Source organism: Eschrichtius robustus, chromosome 12, assembly GCF_028021215.1.
Source record: "Eschrichtius robustus isolate mEscRob2 chromosome 12, mEscRob2.pri, whole genome shotgun sequence".
NCBI lineage: Eukaryota > Metazoa > Chordata > Mammalia > Artiodactyla > Eschrichtiidae > Eschrichtius > Eschrichtius robustus.
In genome coordinates, this window is record NC_090835.1 from 105,243,629 (window position 1) to 105,251,473 (window position 7,845).

Sequence of the window (7,845 nt, forward strand, 5' to 3'; positions counted from 1 at the left end):
CAACTACTGAGCCTGCGTGCTGCAACAACTGAAGCCCATGTGCCTAGAGCCCGTGCTCTGCATGCAAGAGAAGCCACTGCAATGAGAAGCCCGCACACTGCAACAAAGAGTAGCCCCCGCTCTCTACAACTAGAGAAAAGCCCGCGCGCAGCAATGAAGACCCACGCAGCCAAAAATAAAATAAATTAGAAGAAAAGAAAAGAATTTCCTTCCTTTTAAAGGCTGAATAATATTCCATTGTGTGTTCATGCCAAAGTTTGTATATCCATTCATCCACTGATGGACACTAGGGCTGCTTCCACCTTTTGGCTACTGTGAATAATGCTGCTGTGAACGTGGGTGTGCAGATCCCTCTCTGAGATCCTGCTTTTGATCCAAGCTACAGAATTTTGAGGTGCTTCATCACATAGCAATAGACAACCAGCACGCTGAGCTGTGGTTAGACCTCCCCAACTGAAATGGTGGGAGGAGGATGGTTACTGAAGCAGAGAAGCGCATTGTCTGTGTCAGAGCGCGGGGTCCAGCTTTAGAGACTAGTCACCGACTTGGTGCCACCAGGACCTCCACTTTGGCGGTGGAAACTCTCACTTCCCTGGCTGTTCGGGAGAGAGGATAAAGCAGGTTACAGAATAGCAGCAGTTTATAAAAGGATTCATGACTGTCGTCAATAAGGAGGAAAGGCTACTCTGTTTGTATTCAGGCTGGACCGGTTGCTAACATGTCCCCTCCACCAGGACGATACTAGAGCCAAGTCTGGAAAATCAGAAGTGATTCGGTCAGGTCAGTGCTGGAGAGTTGAGAACCAAGAATTAAATCAACCTTGGATTTCTCTCTTCTTTGTGTGTGTGGGGTGGGCAGGGGGGCAGGGGGGCAGGGGGGCAAGGGGGCAAGGGGCTGCGCCACACGGCTTGCGGGATCTCAGTTCCCAGACCAAGGATTGAACTTGGGCCACGGCGGTGAAAGCCCGGAATCCTAACCACTAGGCCACCAGGGAACTCCCCCAACCTTGGATTTCATCACAGACCGGATGGGGTGAACTGCCACTGTCGAAGTTCACCAAGGCTGAGGAAGGAAAGGAAGAAACCACGGCCACCTTCCTGGAGCAAGTCCAGTGGAGGTCGGATCCAGGCACCAGGGTGCACCTGGGGCTCCTGCTCTGAGGAGCTGAGCCTCACCCTCTCGAGGTTGGTAGTGGGGAATGAGAGGCTCCCCAACTGTTTGTTTTTTTAAAATTTATTTGTTTATTTATTTATTTATTTATTTTTGGCTGTGTTGGGTCTTCGTTTCTGTGCGAGGGCTTCCTCTAGTTGCGGCGAGCAGGGGCCACTCTTCATCGCGGTGCGCGGGCCTCTCACTATCGCGGCCTCTCTTGTTGCGGAGCACAGGCTCCAGACGCACAGACTCAGTAGCTGTGGCTCATGGGCCCAGCCGCTCCGCGGCATGTGGGATCTTCCCAGACCAGGGCTCGAACCCGTGTCCCCTGCATTGGCAGGCAGATTCTCAACCACTGCGCCACCAGGGGAGCCCTCCCCAACTGTTTTTAAAAATAGTGTATTAATAGAAAATTTGGGTTATACTAAGGCCAACAGATCAGGAGACAATGGCTATTGAAAAGATGTTTTATTATCACAGCTCTTGAGAGGAGGGGGCATGCCATACCATGGGGGGTGGGGCACACGGGGAAGCACCTGGGTTGGTCAGGAGGCAAGTGCCTCTATTTTGGTTTCCATGACAACAAGCCAGGGACACTTCCCGCCTTCTCAGACCTTCAGGGTTTGGAGCTGCCCCCATGTTGGCTCTGGTTGTAGCCACCTGGGTTGTTTAGTGGCCAAAGGCCCCTGTGAAAGAAATAACAAAATGAGTGAACTTTCCTTCCTCTTGCTGGACACAGTGACCCAGAGGAGGGAGGAATTAAGTCCTTAAACCAGTGTCATTGCTCCTGGTTTGCAAAGAGAGATGCTGGGAATCCCCAGGGAGTGTCTGCAGCAGGCTGGTTGGGGAGGAGTGTATCCTGATCCACGGGAGGGGGAAGGACGGAGAGGGGCTTAGGGCTGAGGCAGCACCTCTGGGAAGCACAGTAATACACTTGCCTTCCCAGCAGAGGCCCACAAAGATGGGGCAAGGGAAAAGCACAGTCGTCTGTGTTCACCTCTGGACCTTTCCTCCCGCTCCTGCCACCTCCCACCTCCTGGTTAGATCAGTTCCTGGTCCCTAGGGTCAACCTCGCACAGAATCCAGGTGCTAAGAAAAGAACGTTAGAAACTTACAGAATCCAGAAAGTCTGAGTTGATGGAGTAAACAGACAGAGAGGAGAGGAGGTGGGGCGGGACGGACCCTGTGGGCTGGCTATCGGGTGGTTGAGCAAGGCAGAGGTCAGGTCTCTGGGGGCTGTGATGAAGGCTGTGGGGTTGAGGGGCAAGAGGGAGATGAAGAAATGTAACTTCCTGGGACTTCCCGGCGGTCCAGTGGTTAGGACTCCATGCTCCCACGGCACGGGGCACGGGTTCCATCCCTGGTCCGGGAACTAAGATCCTGTGTGCAGGCACGACCAAAAAAAAAAAGAAGAAATATAATCTTTTATAGACGTCTTCCTGGGTTTTAAGAAAAAAAAAAAGTTTCCTCTTTAAATTTCTCTCCAGATTTGCACTGCTTTCAATCCTACTTTTATGTCAGGCTGTTATTTCCTGGAAGGTGACACCATGCCGGGACTGGGCCATGTTGAGATCCCACGTTTATATGGGTTACCTTGAATTGCGATGTGTGTTTTCATAAGCTACATCCAGGGATGATTTTGCTGCTGTCCGATTTTTATAGAAAAGCAGAGAAAGCATCCCTGGCTTCCATGTTTTGGGAGAGAGAGAAGTCTGGGTGTGGCCCCCAAGGCGAGCAGATGCTCTGATTTCATCTCCCTTCCCAACCGCCCTGCTCTGATCTCAGGCTCGGAGGTAAAGGGGGTCTGTTTTCTGAGGGAGCGTCTACACAATGCCACACAAACTGGAGGAAAAGTAAACAGTTAACAGACAGCAGTTTGGTCTCCGGATTGCAGACCGATCAGAAGGGGTGGTTTGGCTCACGGTCTCTTGCTTTATTCCACAGCTTTCCCTCCCCTCAACTGTCTTATCCGAGTGACTGTTTCAGGTTTAAGAAGGGGAACCAGGGCTCTGCAACTTTTCTCAGCCAGAGAGATCTGGGCTTCTTTGTTTTGGAAAGCAATAATGTCAGGCCCAATGTCACTTACTTCTGGCAAGTGGGACAGCTGATGGATGACTTCAGGACGGGGACCTGGAGCAGGAGACAGCGCGAACGGGAAGAAAAACGTGCTGCTGGCGGGCTACCGCTCTCTGGCGCCTCGGATGGAAAGCCTCTGTGGCAAGAGACACCCCGGACCTCCGCCCCCTGCAGCAGTGTAAAGTCAAGAGTAGTGGCTTGCTACTTTTTATTTTTAACTCTGAGGGCACGATTAGGGCCTTGAGAGCTTGTCCCCAGAGGTCCCGGTCCGAGCTGCTGACTCAGGAGAGACAGACACACTCCCTCCCGGGGGCAGTAACAGGGCTCCTTAATTGGTTTGAAAAACGGCAGCTGGATCCCAACAGATGCTGATCTCGGGCTGGGGCGGGGGAGGGGAGGGAGGAGGACGCCAGCCCCGCCGCAGGCTGCAGAGCCCCGCCTCGCCTGACCCCCACGCACCGCCTTTCCGTTCCTGCTGCGCGATGTTCCTTTCTGCGGCCCCTCCCCCAACGCCCTTTCCGAGCCTGGCCACGTGACCAGGCCTCTGCTCATCCTCTGCGCTGACGTCTCTGGAGGCAGCACTTCCTGCCCGTGCTGTCCGGCGGGCAAGTCCTTAGAGATTCCTCTTCTGTCCCTCTGCCCCCAGGCAGCCCTCGTCTGCTCGCACCTCGGATGGAAAACTTGCGTCTTACTTTCTCTCGAGCATTTGTCCGTCTGTCTTTAACTGCTCCCTTTCCTGCCTCCGAGTTCCGAAGTGTGCCGACTGTCCGGCAGGGCTCCAGGCGTCCTTCTCGGGAAGCGGGGACACTGGGACACACCGGCCCCCAACGGGTGGGAGCAGCTTGCCCACTCTGGCTGGGAGAAGAGCTGGGCTTGCTTTTGCCTTGGTTTCCTCATCTGTCAATGAAGAGGGTTGGGCTCAATCAGTTTGTTCTCAAATTCCTTTTTTCTTTCAGTGGTTTTATTCAAACAAAAACTAGCAGGAAACACATCCTGCAGAGCCCTGTCCGCTCAGCTTCGCGCCCTCTGTCCCCAGCTGACCCCTCTCCCCTGGGGCTCCGCAGAGCACAGCTCGGAGATCACCAGACTGGACTCTCCCCAAGGCTCCTTTCAGCTCTAACAGGCTGGGATCTTGGGGCTGGAGTTTTCAGGCAGGACCCGAGGAGAGGAGAGGGGTCTGCAAGTGGGGCAGCCTGGGCCCTCCCATCTAAGCGCTCGGGGACAAGAAAGCCCCGATGACAGCTGCTCGTGCTAGTGGCCCCGCAGCCTCTAGCCTCACTTTACCTACAATCGAGTTGGGGAAACGGATGGGCATTTGCCACCACCCTGGCCCACCCTGGGCGGCTGAGAGGTAGGCCACGTGGAGGTGTTTGAACTTTTTTTTCAGTGCAGTGGAAAGTTGTTGAAAGGTTTTAAATACAGGCTCAGCAAGATCTGATTTACACACTTAAAAGATTTACATGCTTAAAAACTCTAGTATTAGGATGGAAAGTGGATTGCGAGGGTAAGCCTGATAGCAGGAAAAACTGCAAATGTATTAGTTTATTCATTAGTCTTATTGAGAGATGACAGGATACCCAGGAGAAGGGAACCTCATGTCTACACAAAAACCTGCAAAGCAATGTTCAAGCAGCATTATTCATAGTAGACAAAAAGTGGAAACAACCCTAATGGCCACCAGCTGCCCAATGGATAAACAAAATACGGGGTATCCATACGGTAAAAATTAATGAATGGAAACCTCAGTTAAATAGAGTCGGGAGACCATCAGGGGGAGGTCTCACCCCTGCGTGGACAGCAGAGCCCAAGGGGGAAAGAAGAAAGATTACCCTTCTTTCTGGCCAAGACTCAGCCAATAAGAAACAGGGGATCTGTTTACTAAGCCCGCCCACCATCCTCTACCCTCTATAAAAGCAGCTCCTTCCCTCACCTCACAGGGGTTTGCACGTGGCCGCCACGGTTGAAACCTCAAGTTGCAATTCTCTGCTGATCCCGAATAAACCCGTCTTTGCTGGGGAATAGCTGGCGGTCTTTTCACTTTAGGTCAACATTTTGGTGACCCATCCGGGAACCAGAGAAGACCCCTGACAGCTCCTGGGCTGCTGAGCAAACAGGTGCGGTGCCCACCTCGAGCTCATTGTCACTGCTTTTCTCACCGACCCTGGATTTTGAAGGTACATCTTTCTCCGGGGTCCCAGCTGCTTTGTGTTTTGAAGCTCTCCAGGTTTTATTCAGGATGTATGTTAAAGTCTGGTCCTTTCTGGTCAAGGCCTTGTTCTGTGTGCAAGTACTCATTTGGCACTTACTGTTCCAACTGGCATAGGCTTGCCTTTTGGGTGGATCCATGGAACGCGGTCTGTTCTAGGGAACCAGGCTGAGGAGCCTTTGCCCAGGCTCCTCTGGGACCAGACTGTCCCCTTAGAACCGGCTGGTATTAGGCCTGTGGGCTGTTTGAGCTGTTTCGACTGTTTGAAAATTAGTCTTGGGAGTTCCCTGGTGGTCTAGTGGTTAGGATTTGGTGCTTTCACTGCCGAGAGCCCGGGTTCAACCCCTGGTCGGGGAACTGAGATCCCGCAAGCCACACGGCCAAAAAAAATAAGTCACTTACTCCTCCCACCAAACAAACCAAAAATCACCTCTGAGGAACGGGATCCCAGTTATTTAAATATTTTCAGGGTCCTCCTCCCCGCTACTAACAGCCTCCTAATATCTGTCTGATATTATGTTTTTAAATCGTGGTCCTTCCTCCTTCACTTTTCTAACTAAATGGATTCACCTGACCAAAGGCAATTTAGAATATCAGCAGCCATTATGCGCAACTTTTGAAATCCCTGAACTTTCTTTTCTTAAAACTGAATTGGACAACCACAGTCTTAAAATTTCCAGAACTGAAGGGAACACCTGCTTCTATTGGTATTTTGAGGCTTCCAGATGTTGTTAGGAGCCTAAAATTGCCTCTCTGCAAAATAAGATGTTAAGATTAACTGAGGCAAACAGACAATTAAGATAAAGTGGCTCCTGGAGCTCAGGCTCTTTCTCGGCTTCTTTGTCTCAGGCTCGGCCCCCCAGCACCATCTTCCTCCTGCCCTTCTCTGCCGCCTGCCCTTCCTCTACACCCTCAGCTCCCCCCAGACTAATTCTCTTGCCCAACTTCCCTTTTTCTCTGAAATTCTTTCCACTCCCTTTTCCTCTAAACTGGTCAGAACCTGTCCCGTTAAAATTCAGCCTTTTGAGAATTCCGAGGCTAAACCCTTAGTTTCTTTTTTTTTTTCTCAATAAAGCAGGATTTTTAATACTCATTTTACTGCTGAAGAAACTTAGGCACAGAGAATGTTAAAGGTTTTTTGCCCATACTCAAATAACAGGAACTCTTCAGAGTTACTGCATGAGTGTGAATGCGTGTACACTAAACTGTAATGAATTACAGAGAGAGTTACCATGTCTGGGCATTCCTAACAAATGGTATAGGTTGAATCTTTATTGAATGCAGGTGGCGTTTCTGTAGTTGTCTCCTATCCTGAGAGATACTCAACGGGAGTCACTGCCTGGTGCAACAAGTGTTTATTTCTTTGACACCCTTAATTTTTTTTTAAAATTAATTAATTTATTTATTTTTGGCTGTGTTGGGTCTTCGTTTCTGTGCGAGGGCTTTCTCTAGTTGCGGCAAGCGGGGGCCACTCCTCATCGCGGTGCGCGGGCCTCTCACTGTCGCGGCCTCTCTTGTTGCGGAGCACAGGCTCCAGACACCTAGGCTCAGTAGTCGTGGCTCACGGGCCTAGTTGCTCCGCGGCATGTGGGATCTTCCCAGACCGGGGCTTGAACCCGTGTCCCCTGCATTGGCAGGCAGATTCTCAACCACTGCGCCACCAGGGAAGCCCTGAGACCCTTAATTTCTTATACTCCCTGGACTAAAGCTGAGCTGTGAGCCACAGTCAAAGATATTCCTAAAGTAACCAAAGATCCTCACACATTTGCTGAGGGATTTCATACAGTCATTCAAACCTATCAACCTGGATTCTCTGGCTTATCTCAACTAGTTCATATGCTTGTCAGTGAAGCATTCAGTTTGCCACTAGTTGGCAGAGTCCTGAAAGGTCTCTAGAATTACAGCTGGGAGACCTGGCCATTTACTTATATAATCAGACTCAGGCAATCCCTCGGTGACTTTGTCAGGCCATTCCTAGGACTTTTCCAAAGACTGTTGATTGGAACAAAATTCAGGCTTGCACACAAAAATCTGATGAATCTGTTCTTGACTATTACAATCAACTTCAGATTATTTTAAAAGAAAATTCTAGTCTTCTTTAGACGTTGATTCCACCTGGGTAGCTTTTAACTCTGTTTCTTAATGGGCTGAAACAGGACCTTTCCCTTCTAGTAAAAAGCACCAGGATGGAGTGGGAAACTCTCCACTGCAGCTTTAGTAAATCTGGCAAACCAGCTCTCTCACACTGGATGAGTCACCTCAAAGGAAGGCCGCCAAAAGTCTTAATCTTCAACTGAAACAAACAAAGGCCCCTAAACAAAACCAAAACCCTCCTAGTTTCTGCTGTTATTGCAAAGAGCCAGGACATTGGGAAAGAGATTGTTACAAATTTAAGTGCTTCAGGCGCCTTC

General features: G+C 50.6%; 1 long non-coding RNA gene across 1 annotated transcript; it reads right to left on the reverse strand.

The window, feature by feature from the left end:
- Positions 1-1,605: 1,605 nt before the first annotated feature.
- Positions 1,606-3,596, reverse strand: LOC137773682 (uncharacterized). Its single transcript, XR_011075718.1, has 3 exons — positions 3,239-3,596; positions 2,268-2,532; positions 1,606-1,838 (listed from the first exon to the last, which is right to left on the reverse strand). It is a non-coding gene; the product is annotated as an uncharacterized lncRNA (long non-coding RNA).
- Positions 3,597-7,845: the final 4,249 nt, after the last annotated feature.